General features: G+C 40.7%; 1 protein-coding gene and 1 long non-coding RNA gene across 2 annotated transcripts in view; one reads left to right on the forward strand and one right to left on the reverse strand.

The window, feature by feature from the left end:
- The window catches only part of ntm (neurotrimin), a 475,162-nt gene that overhangs the window by 324,831 nt on the left and 130,139 nt on the right, over positions 1-20,192 (reverse strand). The window lies entirely within an intron of this gene.
- Positions 4,515-20,096, forward strand: LOC311269409. The gene is made up of 4 exons (XR_014624087.1): positions 4,515-4,566; positions 4,846-5,000; positions 19,380-19,453; positions 19,620-20,096. It is a non-coding gene; the product is annotated as an uncharacterized lncRNA (long non-coding RNA).

Below are 20,192 nucleotides of genomic sequence, written 5' to 3' on the forward strand. Positions count from 1 at the left end.
GACACAAAGAGCACAGACAGATCTCCAGAGTGAGAACTGACACGGTGCTCTCTAAACTTCCATCAAACTGTCTTTACCTGGCTGTGCTGATAACACATAAAGCAAGAATCTGTTACTACACTGCCTTTCAGCCCCTAATATGCTTGAGGAACATTTTTCGTCTAGTACTTAGCTTAAATAGAGGAAGCTTCTGAACCGGAAGTCCCGCCATTTTGTTTATGAATTATGAAAACGGAAACTAAAAAAATGAAAATGAAACTGTAAAACAATTCGTGGAGGGAGAAAGGTTTCACTTCTCTTGGCGGAGCAGCTTGAGAGATGAAAGGAGGCAGGGTGATGACACGCAGCAAGAGATCACGGGTCAGGCTCGAACCCTGGGCCGCTGCAGGGTGTCTGTATATGAGTTGCACACTCTACCAGCTGAGCTACTGGGGTAAGTCAAGTGAACTTTTAATTGGAGCAGAAAGATCTTCATTGACTGATTTCATGTGCTTTAACACACTAAATAAACACAGGTCTTTATTGTCATGACTGAATAAACAAATTGTCCATTTCAGAATGATATACGTATAGTTTATTCTCGAATTATAACAATTGATGCATTAATGTGCTCATTACTTTAGAGCCGCAACAGGTAAAGGATGAACTAATTTTAGTATATACTGCTGGGTGGGCTATAATAATATAACCTAGCTACAACTATAGATTATTGATATAAAATATAAATTAAGTGAGTAAAGTAAAGTAACCAGCAGGGCTAATGCTAACTAAACTAAGTAAAGCTTTAAAATAAATGTAGTGGGATAAAAGTGTAACATTTGCCACTGAGATGTAATGGGGTAGAAGAATATGGTCTAGGTTTAAAGGGTATCTATGCTGTATATGTTTTTTTGTGAGGGAAGTGCTATCTCATGGTGACACAGTACAATTGAATGAATGGGCTGTCTACAGTGGAGTCGAGGCACACCCTCAGGAGGAGGGGGGGTGGGACTCCCAGCCGGCTGCCAGCCGAAAGGCAGTCGGATGGGAGGGGAAATCGAGGCGACTATAACTGTAGGCCACTTAGGAAATTCGCATGCAAAACAATCCTTGGAAAACACTAAATATAAATCTAGGGAGCTGAAGAGCTTTGAGTGTGGGAGGTGAGAGACAGAGACAGAGGGAGATATTAGAGTTGGATGGATGGATGGATAGATGGACAGAGACACAGACTGGATAAGCGGGAGGGGTGAAGGAACCTATTTCCGGAGGGCTGCAGAGCTTTGTAATTCTGGCTTTTCTGACTTTTCTGTAAAAGCTCCTTCCGCTTCTTGGTCATCACTTAAAGCCATCTTTCAGTTGGGGATTTGGACAGCGATGCCTCCTGGCAGGCCCAGTAAACCCAGGCTAAAGTGGGGGCTTGGAATGTGTTTCACTTGACCCTGAACACACAAGTTGAGTTTTAGCTTTCACTCATGTGACACACAGTGACAACACATGCTATGACACACCAGACATTACTGGCTACATATTGTGTTTATTCCCTCTGACACATACAAAACCAGCTGGTATCAAACAGCATGGTATTACAGCTACACTGTTTCTGAAAACATATAAACATTGAAACAGACAATGAACAGAACTGTGGTTCATGTTTGCTCATCACCGCCTTGTTTTATAGTTTGGTCTGACCTTTTAGCCTCTGATTTCACAGTACATAAACAAAATGGCAGGGACCCGAGAGAGAGTGTGCGGCGGCTCTCCCTCTCAACATGTGTTTGTGCTCTTTGTATATGTGGATGGTAGCTTTGAAAATGCAGGACTTAAATCTTTGATACAACAGCCCTACAGCAGCCAGACGACACCCTCTGGTGGACTTATACCAACATAAAAGTGGGGGGTTCTGGGTCCAAGCAACATGGACAGAACATTGTTAATTTGCATTTGCTACCAACATTGTAGTGATACAAAGCTGGTTGAAAATCAGCAAAGTTCCTGGTTTATAAGAACTTAACATTTTGAATGCAAGATTTTAACTTGTAACAAATAATTTCTTGTCTCTGATTTCTTTTCTTTTTTTTTGTTTGTTTGTTTATATAAATGTAATTTCTGATGCTGTTAGATTACAGCTAGACTGCCCTGCCAGGTGCTTGTGGAAATCCGAGAGCAAACTTTTTCTTTTTTGGCCACAGTGAAAATTTTTGAAAGGCTAAACGCCAACAAATTTGGATTGAAGCAGAATATTTCATGAATTTTGGATTGGATTGGATCCGCCACAGCGCAGCACCGCCGAACAGCTGGAGTTATGAGAATGAGGAGTTCACGCAATAATTACATAATCACGCGCGACCGCAGTTATAGGTATGTGTTATAAACACAACAACACAAGTGTTTTCAACCGAAGGATTAGAAGAAGCGCTTGTGTGACTTCCTGTCTGCTCTGTGCTGAATGCGGCTGAATTGTTGCATCGTGCTCCGGCATCCACCAGAAATAGAAGTCCTGCATAACTGCCGGAGCTGGGACGGGGCGGATATGCAGCGCGGTGGACCCAGTGGAGGTAAACACATAGACTAGAGTGGAACACATCACCTCCGAATCGAGGGGTAAATCTGTCTTCGGAAAAATGTGTTTTTTGGTATGTTAATTATAACACCCTTGAGCTAGCTAAGCATTTTTGTGTTTATATGTGCAGTATTTATTCGGTTCGGGAAATCCAACGATCTCTAGAGTATTCAAGGTGGACTCAACAGGGACCAGATATCATCATCGCTTCACCAAAAATTGGTGCTAAACTAACATAAGCAAGAATACCAGTACAGTATAGTACCTCCCTTGGTGAAGGTGTAAACAGAAGGACATGGGGTGAAATACAGTATTTCTACAGGCACTAATGGTTGAGCTTTACTGCAAAATCCATCGCTTGTCTAGGACAGGAAAAAAGTACAGACATTGCATCAGCATCATGTATAGTACATACAGTATAATAATGAACAGAAAATAAATGCAACTGGCCTGAATTTACACTACATATCCCCCACTGGAGAAGAGTTTTTTTTTTAGTGAGCAAATTGCTTCAGCACCTTGTCTCTCCTCCAGCTTGTAGGAGGATGCTTCGTGTTTGTTTGCGAATGTAAGAAAACTTACAGGGCTGTTCCACAGCACAGCCTGTGCTGGTGGATATTTACATTTTAATTTTAACAAATCGTGAGAAACAAGTTTGCTCAATCTATGCCCAGCTACACATGGGGCACAGTAATGTGTCGCACCATCTGCTCTCTGCTCAGCTGAAATCCATGCAGTGGATGAAAGCATCTTGTGCCTGTAATCTTAAGAGTTTATTTTTCTTTCCTTTTGTTAAACTTGCACCATACCTCACTTCCAACATTTTCAACTTTGGAAACTTGGAAACTTTGGAATTCATTTGACGGAACAAGTATTGGATACGCTTGAGTAGGTCTTAAACAATCAGTATCAGGCTTGAGGTGTTAGAACCAGCCGAACTGAAATGAATCAGACGAATTGTGAATTTCTTGTTTATAGTATATACAATTGACCAAAATGAAGAGTAACGGATGTTTAGTGAGAAGGCTGGACAAGAATGACTAAAGGGATTTACCCTAATATAATGAGATACATTCCTTGAAATGTCGAAATGTGTTAAAAAATCAGCTCTCTGGAGTCAACCCAATTGCCAAAATAAATGTTGCCTGTGAATCTTTCTGCTAGGGTCATGGTTAGAAAAAGATCATGTTTTGGCCTAAAATACCTGTTTTGGTCACCACAAACAGCCTGAGATGTCCCAAGGTCTCCTTAAATACTGTATATCCAGTGGTGTCACACTTCCATATGTTGAAATGCGGTTGGTCATAAACATGTATGTGATATGACACGTTTTGTGTCAATATGGTACACACACTATGACGTACAAATGTGAGTGTGTCTGTGGTTTGTAGAAAGGATAACTGCCAACATTTTGTTCTGAAATATAAACAAATGTCAGTTGAGATCCAGGTCTTATTCAAACAAGCAAACAAACAAGCCTGTACACTCAAATATCAAAACACATGTACCACTAATTTTTGTTGTACAAGTGTGACAGTGTGAGCACGCACTGTCACTAAAAGGACAGCCTTTTCTGACCTAATACTCCTGGCGAGGGTGCACACTTGTGAGGAGTACATGAGCAACATCAAGGTCGCAGATGTCCTTAATTCAATCCACCTGTTTCTCAGTCACCACACAGGGGTAAGGTGACACACCTGAGGCTGGTTGTGGCTGATTGAATGGATGCCACCATCTTTACTTTTACTTTTGTTAAGGAAGTACAAAAGACATCAAGACACTACACAAGACATTAAGAGAACTTGACGTTATAGTGTGTGTATTTAAAGTCATGCTGTTATGATGTTTGCGCAACAATTATTTAAAGATAGGGATTGTTTGCACTTCCTCCCCCCCCCTGTCAGTGATCTGGCCCATTTAGTGGGAGGGGCCAAGTGTTTAAAAGGGGGTGAGCTGAGGCTCGGTCCTCTCTATGCTGCTGGTCTGAGGTGCTCAGGAGTAGGCCTACAACTGTCTCTGAGGAGGTAAAGTTTGTTTAAGTCATGACTGTAAAGTTAATTTGCTTATTTTTGCCATAGTTAATTGATTTAAGTTTAATTCTAACTCCTTATTTCAATTAATACATTAAATGTGTTTAATTGTGATTATTTATAGTTTTCTCTTTTTATAGAATGTGTTGAAAGTTAATTTGCTTATTTTGTTGTAGTTAATTGATTTGAGTTTGTTAATTCTAACTCCTTATTTCAATTAATACATGCAATGTGTTTAATTGTGATTACTTATAGTTTTCTCTTTTGTTTCAGAATAAGTTGGTCTCTTTAGTCATTGCTCACTTTTAACCACTTGGGTGAATAAAATTTTGGAAAACTTCAGCGCATCTTGCCATCTATTAAATGTCAACCCAGGTCAGAGGCTTTACACTACCCATACCTGAAGCAGAGGTGTGACAACTAGGTAGGTACATAGTGATATATTGGCTATCTACAGTGTGTGCATGTGTGGGAGCAGGGATCAATACCAGTGCAGATGCTGTTATATGTTGTGACTGCCAGAAAGAATAGCAATAAATAAATGAATAATAACTATAATTACACAACTTGTTGGACTACAAGTAAAAATTCTCCATACACCACCAAAAAGCAGGCAGCAAGGCAGCAGGATGTCTTAACTTGCAGGCTTTGGACATGCAGTCACTACACTCACAGAATTCAAGGAAGAAGAGAGTCTCGCCTGCAGCTGTAGTATGTGCTTTTCCCTAAGGCAATTATAAAAATAACACGAATAGAAAACTGTGTTCTAAGACTATTGACAAGGAAAAGATATAACATATACAGTGCTAGAATCCAAAGTGCTAGAATCCAAAGCGGTTTGGACCCCTTTCAGGCTTCTTAAAATCAATACAGTAAAACACTACACTCCTCTATGGCTGCAAGTATGGCTGGATGTATTTCAAACTCAAACTGATGCAAAATTGAAATGGAGGAAGGACAGCCCTTGAGCAAAAGAAAAGCTGTGGTTTCATGATTTATTTATGCTATAAGATAAAATATGGACCAATGTAAACAAGAACACAAATAAGGCAAGGACGAATACAAAAATGGGCTTTGCATTTATCCTTCCCCTGAGACACAGTTTGAAGCGTGATTATTGAAAACTACTCCTTTTGGATCCAATAGTAAGTTCTATCAGATTTCATAGGCGGGCATTCGGTCCTTTCTTCCTGGTAGTAATCCATTATAGATTCCCCAGCTGTCTGACGTTTTAAGGAAACATGAGGAGTCATTGGTGGAAATGATTGGCTGTTAGCAAACCACCGATTCGTTAATATTTGTACATGCCACAGCCTACGTACCATATTGACATTTCTACAAAATGCATAATAATTGCCTGACTAGACGGCAGCTGGAGAATCGGTTTCAACATTTGTAAGTGTGGCACCACTGGATATTATTAAGGAGACCTTGGGAACATTTCCAGCTGTTTGTGGTGACAAACGGGTATTTTAAGCCAAAACATGAACTTTTCTGAACCTTAAGTGTTTTTTGTGCCTAAAACTAACCAGAGCATAAGCACAGCGTTGCCACAACACAATACTGAAACATAATGTTACAATAAGAAATCTAAAGTACAAATATATTGTGGTGCCATCATTTATTCTGGTGATTAGGTTGTGTTTTAGATCTCATAGTACGTTCTACCACTCCTTTAGTCCATTCAGTTCTTTTCCCCTGGTAATAATCCATAGAACTCCAAGCTTTTAGAAAACATGAGTCTTTGGAGGAAATGTTTGATCTTCATGCCCTGCATGAGTGGGAATGTTTGAAATACCCCAAATACTCAGTTTCAAGAAATAAAACTAATTTAATTGAGAGGTTATGCGAAGACACGAAGAGAGCATAAATTAAATGGATAATAAAGTGACCAGTGGTCATGAGGTTAAGTAATGTGTAAGAATAAACTGAGATGTAAACTTTGGCCTCAATTGTCAGAACACAAATGGTGAAAGAGCAGCGACAAGACCAGGGGCGACTTGAACTGTGAACAGGCTGACAGAGAAGGCTGATAAAGGCTGCAGAATTGTATGTGATGCACATTTGTGCACTAAGAACCTATGATTTGCGCATATGGAATCGTCAAAAACCTGAACATTAAGTCTTGTGGGGAGGAAGGTACACTCTCATGGAACAAGTGCTTCAGCTCTAACGCCGACTGCTCTTACTTCAGTGTTAGTGAAATTACGGCCACTCGGAAATGAGGTTCTGTAGAGCTGTACATCTGACTACTCACATGGCAAAGTGAGGCTAAATACATTTGAAATTGTAGGTGACTAGGGACAGAGGGGAGGTAAAGATGACTTAGCAGGACAACACAAGGCAGTTGGCAAAAAGGTTACAAAGTAAGGCAGGGAGTGTGGAAAGCCACGATATCTTAGAGGATTTACAGAAAATGCACAATGGAAATTACAGCAGATCTTCTCCTGCACTCAGTTCTATGAACAGTATTTTAAAGCCTGAGAAAATGTATTTACCCTGAGACTCTGAGAATGTACACTCCCCATTCTTGCCTGTCAATCAATCGCTCAGGCTAATAATTTGGCCAGGTGGGTTGTGATTTCAGCCTCCAGCAAAACAAACAAAAGGCAGGAGAAAAGATAGAGAAAAACATCACAAATGCCGGCCTATGAAATTCTGCCAAAACCTAATATTCAACTTCAAGATGGAGCATATGAGGCATGCGAGCTCGCCCTGGTTCAGATGAGTTAATTTGTCATTGGGAAAATTCTGACAGCTGTGTGGTAAGAGATTTCCTCCGACAATCTTGGACTAAAAATAAATCTGAATCTGAGAGCCCTGAGACAGAGATGGGTTCATTTGAAAGAATTAAAAACAGATTCAAGACAGGTTGGAGGCTGCTCAGTCCCATAATGAGATGCTGTAGTGTCTCCTATACCATGTTTGATCAGCACAGGGGAAACATCACATTTTCCATGTTAAGGAAACATACTGCATTTGCTGTCATAGAGTGACCCCAAACTGGTAATGTTGGAAAGACACAACTAATTGAGTTATAAATTTGACAAACAGCCAACATCTCTGACAGTTTGTGTTTTTATGCTTGCCATATGGGTAATAATCTGCATGTAATAATGCCACAGTGGGACTGCAAAGTTTTTATTAGATCCTTGCTGACTCACCATCCAAGCTAGCCAATTAAATTGTATTTCCTTAGTGAGACAACAGTGTGATCATATGACCAAAGTGTTATTGTCTAAACCACAATTGTTCATTTTTCATTTGCCAATATGACTTTCTTGAGGTGAAGGTTGCCTCTGGCACAGGAAACATTTACTGTAACTATTCCTCTTTTTGTTCAGTTATCCCACTGATCTCACTGTATGAGCCCTATGCTGTGAGGACTGCACACAAGTACCACTTTTACATGGAAATGAGTGTGTAAAGGCAGTTTTGTTAAATACAGGTAAACCTGCTAGTAATTAGGAATTAACCCCATTCACATTGTCAGTGGATGAGTTTGCCTTTCTGATTCCCCCCCCCCCCCGTGTCCAATTCATCATCATGCATGCGCCTGAAAAACGGAATAGTATCCTAGCAGCTGAACATTTGAATTAGACATATTGTTTTTCACCAGAGCTGATAACTGAAGTTGCCAAGGAGTGACACATCTTGCTTCTTTCTGATTTTTGATGAGTTGCACATACACAGTACTGATCAGGCAGCAGACTAGGTTCAGACTTCATGGTAACAGTGGTTACTTTTGTAATTTAACTTTAAGTCTCTATTTAAAACTCAGCGCCAACCAAACAATGTTGAAGCTCTGCTTGACAGAGACAGATGGAAAGATATTAACAAGCCAACCATGTTTTTTCTGGGTTTTGTTTGTTTGTGTGTTTGTGTTTGTCTGTGTAATGTACAGCAGTAACAGGTCATCATTATCCATTTGTCGACACAGCTGGAGCACACACCATGTGCTTGAAGCTGTTATCTGTCAATACCTGTTAAGACTCTGTTGTTTTTATCTTTAGTGAAAAAAAAATTCAGCCACGTTTCTTATCATCTGTTTTGTCTCTCCTGCACAGTTCACTGTCTTGTTGAGAACTGTCAGTTTAATATGCAGCAACAGTGGGGGAAAGAGGTGGGTAGAGTAGCCAGAATCTGCACTCAAGCACTGTTACTTTGCAAAAATAATTAGGCCTACTCATATAGAAGTAAAGGCAGTGATCAGCCTAACCACTTAGTGTTGAGTGCAAAAGTACTTGTTGAAAAAATGACTTAAAAGAGTAGTACACTTGATGTTTTTTTAGTATTTTATGTGATATGGATCTGACTGATCTGTTTCTGGTGAAATGACAAATCATCATGTCCTGATTAGATGACATGCTCTCTGCTTAACACCACCTGGTGGGGCTTGCTCTGTAAACTTAACTGTGCTGTGCTGCGACTCCAAATGTTTCTTCAAATTTGACGTCATGTTTTTGAAGCTTGATAGTACTTTGTCGCCAGCACAGAGTGTACAAAATGGCTGTCAAAATTGCTCAAAAAATGACGTTCGAATAATCGATCTAAAAAAAACACATAGGTTCGAACCATTCAAATATCTAGATTTGTGCATTATGTCAATAACAGGAGGACAAATTAATACGAGACATAACTACTTGTATAGGTATTTTTTTTTTAGTTTTAACATGTCTTTGAAAACATACCTACACATTACAAAATAAGTAAATGAACGAATGGCCTATACCGTAAAACTTTTAGGACCGTAGACCTCTCTCTCACTCGTCCCCCTCTCTCTCTGTGCGCAAACTCCCCTCATGTTGCTAGTGGTGGAATGGTAAGCTAACTGTAGCTTACACAGCTAGCATACCAAAGTATTTCCAAACGGGGCTTTTTAGGTTTCTTGGAGTCCAAACCGCTCTCTCTGCTGCTGAGTTGGGCTCTGAACTTTCTGCCGATTTGTTTTTCTCTCTGCCATCTGCATCTGCCACGGTTTTTGTCGCGTCTCACTTTCAGCAGTGAGTGACGCTGTGCAAGTGACCTGTCCCTGACCCGTCATGCAGTGCGCCCACTCGCAAAGCAGCCGCTGATGTGTTTTTTTTCCACAGTCGAATATTAATTTTCACAATCCAATCTCCATTTTTTTTAAATCGAATATATATATTCGAATTTAGAATATTCGTCGACAGCCCTAGTGTACAACGAACCTTAATATTCTCATCTTTACCTGACACAAACTCAAAATAATGACTGTATTTCCAGCTCGAAAAACGCGCATCTCTCACCTCCCTCCATTGTTGATGTGTTTGTGTTGCTGCGTGGTGTTACACGTGAGTTGTCCTCATGCTGAAAACGTGACTTGTCGCATATGTGACATCACTCCCCGAGACGCAGGAAGAAAGCAAAAATATATATTTTTACTAAGGAAAATGACCTAAATAATAGTAATGCACGGTGACTTGAATAAGTAACTTTAATCTGATTACTGGTTTGGAAATATTAACGCATTAGATCACTCGTTACTGAAAAAAGTGGTCAGATTAGAGTAACGCATTACTGGCATCACTGCTCATCTGACTTCATGTCTTCACTTTTACATGAAGACCCTCTGTGGTTGAAACATTACATCAGTAGCGTGTCTTTGTTTCATGTGCATAATCAGGTCTCTGCTTTTCTCTTCATCAGACTACACCACTGAGCGTGACTAATTAAATGCACACGTTAGCTTGAAAAGCTGCATTAGGGCAGAAAGCAGGAGTGATAGTAATAGTAGTTTTGCGTGGCTGTGGTAAACTAATAGAGTGCCAGCAGACCTGGGTCTAGCTGACAGCTTCTTAACATATTGTCCATGAATTTATAAAATAATAGATTAACAAAAGTAGTTCTGCCACACTTGAAGAATTAACCAGACGTTTCAATTTCTGATTATAATAAGTGAGTTAAATAGCGCAGATTTTTTTTTATATAAAAAAATACAGGCCTATTGTTTGAGGAAATAATGAACGTTGTTGGTGTGGATGCCCCTTTACAAACACTGCCCTCTGAGGGACAAATTGTAGACAAGATGAAAGCATCAGATAAAACAATAATAGCCTAAGGCCATCTGTAACAGCCATCATCAATGTCATCACAGTCCAAGGAGGCATTAAAAATGCACGTCAATAGCTTTTAACCAATAATTGTCACATGTCGAGTGTGCAGGATTTTGGACAGATGTGAGTATGGTCCCCTGCCAACGATTTGGTCTTGTCTGGCACTTGTGAACCAAATCCACTTATAAGATGGAGGGCACTCTTGCCTCTACAATCTGCTGTTCTGTGCCCCGAGCTGGCTGTTGGGCAGTACAGGATGTATGGGCAGACATTAAAATTAATAAATTTATTTATTCATGAATTTTGAGTCAGATTACATTGCCCGTCTTAACAGGTTTACATTTACATTTAGGACGCTTTTGTCCAAAGTGACTTGCAATAAGTACTTTTGTCACAAGAAAGAAACCACAACATATCACCTTCGATAAAGTAGAAAAGAAAAGATAGAAACTATTTTCAAGCTCTCATCTGAGCAAAGTAGCTGCTGTTTATCAAGGATACCATACTTTAAGTACAAAAGTGCTATGATGTAAGTGCTAAGGGTAAGAACATACAAGTGCATGTAATTTTATTTTATTTGTATTTTTTTTGGGTGGGGGGTTGGGGAGGGAGTAATGCTATGCGGGGTCGAGGTGAAGTCGGAACAAGTGAGTCTTGAGTCTTTTCCGGAAGATGGCGAATGATTCTGCTTGTTCCACCACTGGGGCGCCAGGACAGAGAAGAGTCACGACTTCGCTGAGTCGGTTTTGTTTGCTCTTAGCGATGGCGGTACCAGCTGGCCAGCTGATGTAGTAGAGTAAAGCGCTTGCGCTGGGGCGTGTGGTCTGACCAGTGTTTCGAGGTAGATGGGTGCAGTTCCATTGACAGCCATGAAGGCCAGCACCATGGTCTTGAATCTGATGCGGGCCGCAACAGGTTGCCAGTGGAGGTCACGGAGGAGGGGGGTCACATGGGAGAATTTGAGTAGATTGAAAACAAGGCGCGCTGCAGCGTTCTGGATACATTGCAACGGTTTAGTCGCAGAGGCTGGGGGTCCAGCCAAGAGCGAGTTGCAGTAGTCCAGGCGGGAAATGACCAGTGATTGGACCAGGAGTTGCGTCGCGTCCTGTGCAGATGTTTTAGAGGGCAAATCTTCAGGATCGGGCCACGCGGTGATGTTGGGGATGCAGGATAGTCCGTCGTCGAGGATTACCCCCAGTTCCTCACAGTCAATGAAGGCGATCCTGTGACGTCCTCGACAGTGACTGACAGGTCCATGTGAGGGCAGTCTTTCCCCGGGATGAAGAGGAGTTCAGTTTTACTGAGGTTAAGCTTGAGATGATGCGCAGTTGTCCAAGCAGAGATGTCTGCCAGACATTCCGAGATGCACGTGGCAACATGGGTATTTGAGGATGGGGGGAAAAGAGACGAACAGTTGGGTGTCGTCAGCATAACAGTGGTAAGAGAATCCATGTGATGTGATTGGGGAGCCTAGTGATCTAGTGTATACTGAAAAGAGAAGCGGGCCTAGTACTGAGCCTTGAGGGACAACAGGTTCCAGGGAGCAGGGTTTGGACAAGGAGCCATTCCACGTGACCTGAATGGTGCGATTTGTCAGGTATGACGTGAACCAGGTTAGACCAGAGTCAGTGATGCCAAGTTCAGCCAAAGTGGAGCGGAGGATTTGGTGGTTGACTGTGTCAAATGCAGACGATAAGTCGAGGAGGACGAGGACTGACGAGTGGAATGAGGCTCTGGCGGCACAGAGTCACTGTGAGGAGGGCCGTCTCAGTGGAGTGAGCAGTCCTGAAGCCTAACTGATTAGGGTCAAAGAGGTCAATTTGTGAAAGGTAGGAGGACAGTTGGTTGTAGACAGCACGTTCCAGGGTTTTAGAGAGGAATGAGAGAAGAGATACAGGTCTGTAGTTTCAGATGTCAGCCGAGTCTAGGGTGGGTTTCTTTAGGAGTGGCTTTACTGTAGCTGTCTTGAAAGGAGCTGGAATACGGGCTGAAGTGAGGGAGGAGTTGATCAGAGTGGTGAGGAAAGGCAAGCTGTCATGTGAGATGTTTTGGAGAAGAGGAGGAGGTAATCGGGTCGAGGGAACAGGTGGTGGCATGGTTAGACGTCACTAGTGTGTGAACATCTTCAGGGGAGAGAGGGCTGAAGCAGGTAACGCTGTCATATGTGAGGGTTGGGGGAGGTGCTTTCTGGGAGGGCATAGGAGTAAATGAGGAGCTGATGTCTTTTACTTTCTTGGTAAAGTAAGTTGCAAAGTCATCAGCAGTGAGGGAGGACGGAGTGGGAGGGGTAGGAGGGTTGAGGAGCGAAGAGAATATGGAGAATAATTTCCTGGGGTTGGAGGGAGGGGGATGATCGTGCTGGTCCAGAGGTGAGGGGACAGAGAGCGTTTAAAGAGGAGGAGAGGGAGGATAACAGAGTGGAGGAGGCTTCCACGGTGGACAGTAGAGAGAATCGGGTGGGATCACAAATTGATTTGGAGATAGTCACAAGTTTTGAGCTGTGCAGATGCGCCACTTTTGCTACCTCCCTGCTGGTAATGCACCTTCATACAAGCGTGGATAGGCGAGACAAACTGTCATACTTAAATGTTGTCCTCTAGTGGATCGGCAGGTCTATTACACCATTTGGCATGAGACTTTGCTGGATCCACATTAGCACGTATTTAAAAAAAAAGGTGATCTGAGCAAAACTCTAGCAATATATGATTCACAAAATCTCATTTTAAAAAAACGGTCACAAAGTAAAATTAGCAACAATTATAATTAAACCTCAATGGTAGACTTCATGCTGTTCATAACTGAAGCACAGGACTATCTGTAAAGGTACTCTTATGGATAATTACAATAGACACCACAATAGTTTTACAATAGTTGCTGTAGAATTAAGTGGTTATGTTCAAGTTGTGTCCACAAACAACACTGACTATGGCCTGAAAACAAAGAGAGACATTGATCATATTTATTTAAGATTAACAGCTGGCCTAATACCGCCTCCATAAACAGCCAGCAGCTGAGTCATTCAACCAGAGATAGACAGAAGGGTGGAAGGTGGTAGATTTATTCTAAAATCTCTGTAAAAAGTCTCAACAAAATGAAAGAACCACTGTAACAATAAATATGATTTGAAAACACAACGAACAATGAGGGGCAGGGTAGTAAAACTTAGAATGTTTTTGGATTTTTTGTGAGTTTGAAATCTCTTTCTGATCCAGAAAGTTCAAAGGTTCCTGTATTGGCAATAATCCTGAACATAGTATATCATTTTATGACAATATCAACTTAGTTACTGCAGGTGGAAAATTATATTGCCTCATCTTCAGCTAATAAATCATAAAAAGTACAGTGCTGTCATTTAGTGACAACATTAAACATAGTGTGTTAGCTGAGCTATGTGAGGCTTATGCTGGTAGCTTTTATATTGTCGCCAATGTTCCATAAGTTAATGCTCCTGCAGCAGCTTTCATTGCAGTTCCACTGGGTGATTGAATTTTCCATTTCATATTCGTGCACAGTCCAAACTGCACGGGAAATGTTTGCTTAACAGAAGGCTCCCTGTTTGCTGATGAAGCAGGTTTTGTCTCTCTCTTTGCATTTTTTATTTAGGTTCCTATATTAGTCGACTATGGCAACTGGCCTCGGTCCTACTTCTGAGAATGAAATTCTTCTATGGTGTGTGTATTTACTGCAATTATTCACATTTCTTATTAAAATTTGGAAGTTGGAAATGTGGCATCTTTATCTGTATGTATCTATATCTGAATGTCATCTTGGAAATCACGTACAGACAACTTATACCATCGAATAGGTATGAGGATGTGTTAATTTTAAATATAAAGGACTGAATTCAGCACGATCAAGCATTAACAAAACCTTTTCTAAATGCATCACATAACTCAAAGCTGTTACAATATCCTCTTGAGCTCACTTCAGGGCCAAGCCTGCGGTTACAGAACAACCATTACTGCATTGACAAACTCACAGAAGGAAGCTCTTGTATGAGCTGCATCTCAAAACTGCTTTCAGAATGAGATTCTGCAATCTAATCAACAATGGCTGTAAGTTTCACTGTTATTTCGGGGCCAACCTTTACTTTAAGAAGGTGACAACACTCCTTGTGCTTCCTCAAATGTCCTTGACCAGGGATCAAGGTGAACAGGGTGTGTTATACAGGGTCATGCATTGCAAGAAAGTCGACAAGTCATTTGTAGAATATGGTTGAGGTTTAATGCTTTTCCAGGTGAGGATCATGCATTGACCTCATTTCCTGGGAGGGTCCTCAAGAGGACAAATGCCCATTCCACATCAAATAGGGTATGTAAGATGTCTAGCGTAATAATAGGGCCAAAGGCGCATTGACAAAAGGAATAAGGTCTTCGCCATCAGCCAGTAAATGACTAACGATTAGCTAATAATTGCCTTGTACCTGAAAAAAGTTTCAAAGAGCAAAAAGTTTCTTTCACTAAGATCCTTGAAATATATTTAACTTCTTAGCATCAGCCATGTACAGACAGAGCAGGCAGCTGAAGTTTGGCTTACTAAGCTTGAAATCTCACCAGTGTGAATTTCCCTATGGCAACACAGGAAGGATTTATTAAAAATGATAATCCTTGGCATTACCCAAGTGACCTGCTCATCCTGATAACTTAATAACCAGAATATGTGATATGCTTTGAGATAACTTGCAGTCGTATTATTTGCTGATAGGCTGTATAAAGATTTTCACCTGACCCGAACATTCATGCACATTCCATGTCTTACAGAAGTCAGAATTTTTTAATAACCGAATGATGTGAACTTTCACTTCCTTCTGTTCTAATTCATGTTCTGGATTAGCATGACAACAAAGGTTGTCAAATACTGTTTGCTTCAGGCATAAAGTTCTCATGAAGGAGGCTGTTCAGATTTTTTGCATAATCAGCAGGAACTGGAAGCTAGTTTGTTGTTTGAAACAGTTTGCTGTGGTGTTACTGTAGTTCAGTGATGTGCTCACCTAATTCATTCTATCAGGTCAATTCCCAGTTAGATCATTTAAATGGAAATGCAAAGTAATCTGCAGAACACTAATGGCAATTCAATCATGACAAGGGAGTGATCTATATGCTACAATATTGTTTCACTCTGCAGTGGGAGAAAGCTTTAATGATGCAGAGAATAGGACCAGTTCAACCATGAATGTACTAGATCATAGTGAAAAAAGGAAAATATCTGCCCTTAATACATTATGTAGTGGATATGTGGGAGTAAGTCTCCTTGTACTTTTCACAATAGCTGTTCATCAGGAAGGTTTTTGTGCCCGCATGAACACGAGCATTGTCCTTACTCTGAAAAAGGTCAAGCTAATTTTGCAAACAATGTCCTGACAGATCCACACGCTTCAACTATTCCTTTTCCTCTGTCTTCCTACACAACCATGCACAATAGAAAATGAGAGGGACTGTGATTGGCATTGCGTTCTTGGTCAACGTGCTTTTCTGTCCTTTCCTTTTTAAGCTTCCTCACAGTCACAACAACACAGAGTAACCTGTGTCTCCAGACTACATTAATATGTGTACACAATTGGTTAAACAGGGTTATTTAAACTCTGAAATCCACTACTGCTTTCATTATAGACACCCAATGCAACGGCTGTGTTTTAAACAGTATGATTGCGAGTTTGGGACTCAAGTCACATGACTGATGAAAGACTCGACTTGACTTTGACTTGGTATTAATGACTTGAGACTTGACGTAGGCTTGCGACAGAAGACTTATAAGGAATTGAGTTTCTTTTATGAAATATTTGCATTTTATAGATAATGAGAAGTCGTTTTGTTTTTGAAAGATGACAATTTCAATGTGCGCAAACCTGGGAACGCTAGTACATAGCATACAAGCAGACACCATCGTATGAGGCAGCTATCATGGAGGGCTATTGTGAAAAATAATAAAATCCTGATTCAAAAATGATGTTGTAGGTGTCTGTAGTAAGAAGAGAACAGAGGTATGCAAGGCAGTCATGTTATAGATGTGCGTCCTGCATCTCTAACGATTTAAAATCCGAAAGGATGTAGAAAACAGGTTATTGATGTGTCCAGACAATGCACCATAATTTTTACTTGACAATGCTTCATTGTAAACAACAAATCTGTCTTGCAATAAGAATCAACAAAAGAAAACTCAGCATCAAAAAAGAGAAACAATCATCATGTATCATTTCCTACTATCTGCGCACCGCATAGTGACATGACTATTTGCTGCAACAAGACCAATCCTTGACACACACATAAACAAACAAAATAATTTCAGTATCGACTATATGTGGGATACGCACATAGTTTCCATATCAGTGCATCCCCAGTGTACATGTATGTGTGTTGTTTAGGTGGCATAGTTTAAAAAATGTAACCACTGCTTTAAGCTATAACACAGCATCATGTTATGCAAGCTGAATATAATTGTGTTTTGTGTGTTAAATATTCATTTGTGAAGTAACTAGTTACTACAGACTTGCAGTACTTGTTACTAGCTTTTAAATAAACAAAAAAAATGGATTGTTCTAACTAAAAGTGTATGGAGTTTTGTTTAACATGCATGGGCATCACTGGGTCAAAAACTAACAGTGTGTGTTTCAATATACTCCCTAAACACAGCTATAGGGTGATCTTTGATATTAGCACGTACACATCCACCAAAATTTGCAATGCAACAGTGAGAGTATAATCCACTTAGAGACTCAAAAACCCAGCCTGACATCCATTAAGAGGTATGATCACACACCACAGGTATCACCTCTGTCAATATTTGAGCATATGTACCACATGCAGGGAGTGATATCTACCAGCGGATTAAGACAAATTAGCCAACACTCTGTTATTTCTCAGATGCTTATGTCTGGAGCTGAGATAATTCCTCTGAAAAGTGTTTTCTCCCCTGCCGTTCTGTCAACATTGACTGCATATTTTCCAGCTGTAGAAAATCCCTGTATGCAAGGCAGGGTTTCATGTGAAACTTCAACGTTCACATTGTGTTTCCTTATTGCATGCAAATGATTTCAGGCAGCAGGGATCCTTTCATCCAGACACTGTTTACTCGTAAAATGAGCTTGCCACGGCGCATGCTCTATTGTTTTCTTGATGCATCCTCTCGCCACTAAAGCATATTGATTGAGACTGAGGTCTTGGAAATTCTTCGTAGGGGAAACGGCACTCTAGAGATTCAGCAGGGTAACAATGAATAACGAGCAGGTGGCTCACATAGCATCTTGCTCGACGGCAGTCAAATAATTGGTGGTGCTTGAGAAGAAGAGGGGAGGGAGTGAAGACAGAAAGAGAGTGTAATAGTAACAGCAGTATTACAGTAGTTATTTGAAATACCCCATTGTGTACAGATGAAAAAATCCTGAGCGGAAGTCACATTGTTTGTTATGCCCTGCAATACCCCAGTAGGCCCCACACAATACATATTAATATCACTTTCAAAGAGAATGGCAGGAGGAGGAGTCTTTTGTGTGTTGGCAGCTCAGCCAAGCCGTGTACATAAGCTATGAGCTACATTATCTATGCCACTGTCCTGGTGAATGATGCACTTTCTTCCTGCTTCGAGTTCAGAAGTTAAAAGAACACATTAATGAATTCCAAAAAAAAGTCTGAACTAACTAAAAAGGTAACTAATTTGTAAAACATTGGCAAGCTTCTGATATATTCACATTTATAGGTATCATAGGCTACATACCATATTGACATTTCTACAATATATGTTATATCATGTTCACATTACATGTTTATAACCTGACTTTCATATCAGATGGATGGGATGGTGGTGGAGTCGCAGGCTGCAAGCCTTCCAAGCCAGTGACCTCTGTTCAAGCATGTGTTTCAACATGTGTAAGTGAGAGACCACTGGATATTTTTAAGAAGACAATTTCCAGCTGTGCTGGTAGTGCCAAAATCTGCTGTTTTTGACGAGATGTCAGGACATCGCTGACTGTGTTTTTAGCAAACAATACAGATAAAGAAAAACAAAAAAACATGATTTTTTCCTAACCCTAACCAAGTGGTTTTTGTACCTAAACCTAACCAGATCATCAGGAGCCAATTTATGGCCCTTTACGCATCAGGCCCTTGTCAGCTTATAGTTGGCTGCAGTGGTGCATATTACCAAAGAATTTGCATTTCTTAAAATTCCTGTAAAGTAATTTCAACAAAGTGAATGTTGAGCATTCAGGAAGCCTGATTTGTCTGCCCAGTTCATACTCCAGAACGTAGAATGTTAAAGGAATAGTTCACTCTAGAACGAAATTCATTCATTATCGACTTACCCTCATGCTGATGAGAAGTCACCAGTATTTACATCCTGCTATGAGCGACCAAGGGACACACAAACACAAGAGGGACCTGCCTGCACTAGTGACTTGAAGCTGTCAAACTCGCAGCAGGATGTAAATACCGGTGTGTATCTATCGCGAGTTCTGTTGATCTTGTCCGGCGCGGCTTCCGTAGTGCAAACACTGTGAGGGAGACTCGCGTGAACGCGAGAGCGTGCCTACCAGGCAGATATAGCATAGTGACTGTTTAGGCTAGAAAAATGTACTAAATGAAGTCGTTTCGAGTAAACTCTGGATGTCGCCACTTCAGGACACTTGGATTGCAGCGGACGAGCAGTATGGAGGAATATTACAAAGTTTTTGTGTAGTTTTATGGACCTTTTCGTCTCAGGCACAATTGACGCCCGTTATATGGATTTTTGCTGCAGGAGGGTACCCCCGCGGATCTCCAGCTGCTATTTGAGGAATATGAAACTACACCAGACTTCTCATCAGCATGAGGGTGAGTCGATAATGACTGAATTTCGTTCTAGAGTGAACTATTCCTTTAATGTACAATGTGTATTCTATGCATACAGTACAATGTTGGTGTAGTATGCATACATGTTTACAGTTTGGTTCTTTAAACAGAACATGACCTTTTTAACATTGTTCTTCTCTTCTCCCAGAATATTGTATCGAAGGAAAAAACTTGGATCTCCTCCACTGGTGATTACAGTAATTGGCACCTAATGAAGTCTGCTTTCATTATCACTACTAAATGATTACAATCCTGGAGCAGCATTATAGGAAATGAATAGAAGAGTACATTTATGGACTCATAGTACCTCATCCAAGAAGCTTCATTCCATAGCGCTGAACCACAAGACTGCAAGACTGGGCTGGCTATGCAGTTGTTGTCCAGGTCATAGTCAGTGGAGCTGACGTGAAGAAGTAGGCATAATGTATTTGAATTTTTAATATGGATGTGTTGTTTCATGATGTTGCTTAATTACAGCTCTTTGGAATTATCTGAACTGTGGATCACTCCAACAGAAGTGATGAATCATGTTGATGATTGATTTGTATTTCAATGTTAATGCTGTATTGAAAAAATAAGTGCAGATAAAATGCATTGTAATAAATTACCTATGCTCTCCATCCTATTCTGTGTCGTTATCCCTGTACAGTTTCTCACATTAAGCTGTTGTGTACAAGAAGTGCACATCTGTTGCTTATTGAACAGCTGGGCTCATTTGCAT

This window comes from Pagrus pagrus (assembly GCF_965226575.1).
Source record: "Pagrus pagrus genome assembly, chromosome: 14".
NCBI classification, from domain to species: Eukaryota; Metazoa; Chordata; class Actinopteri; order Spariformes; family Sparidae; genus Pagrus; species Pagrus pagrus.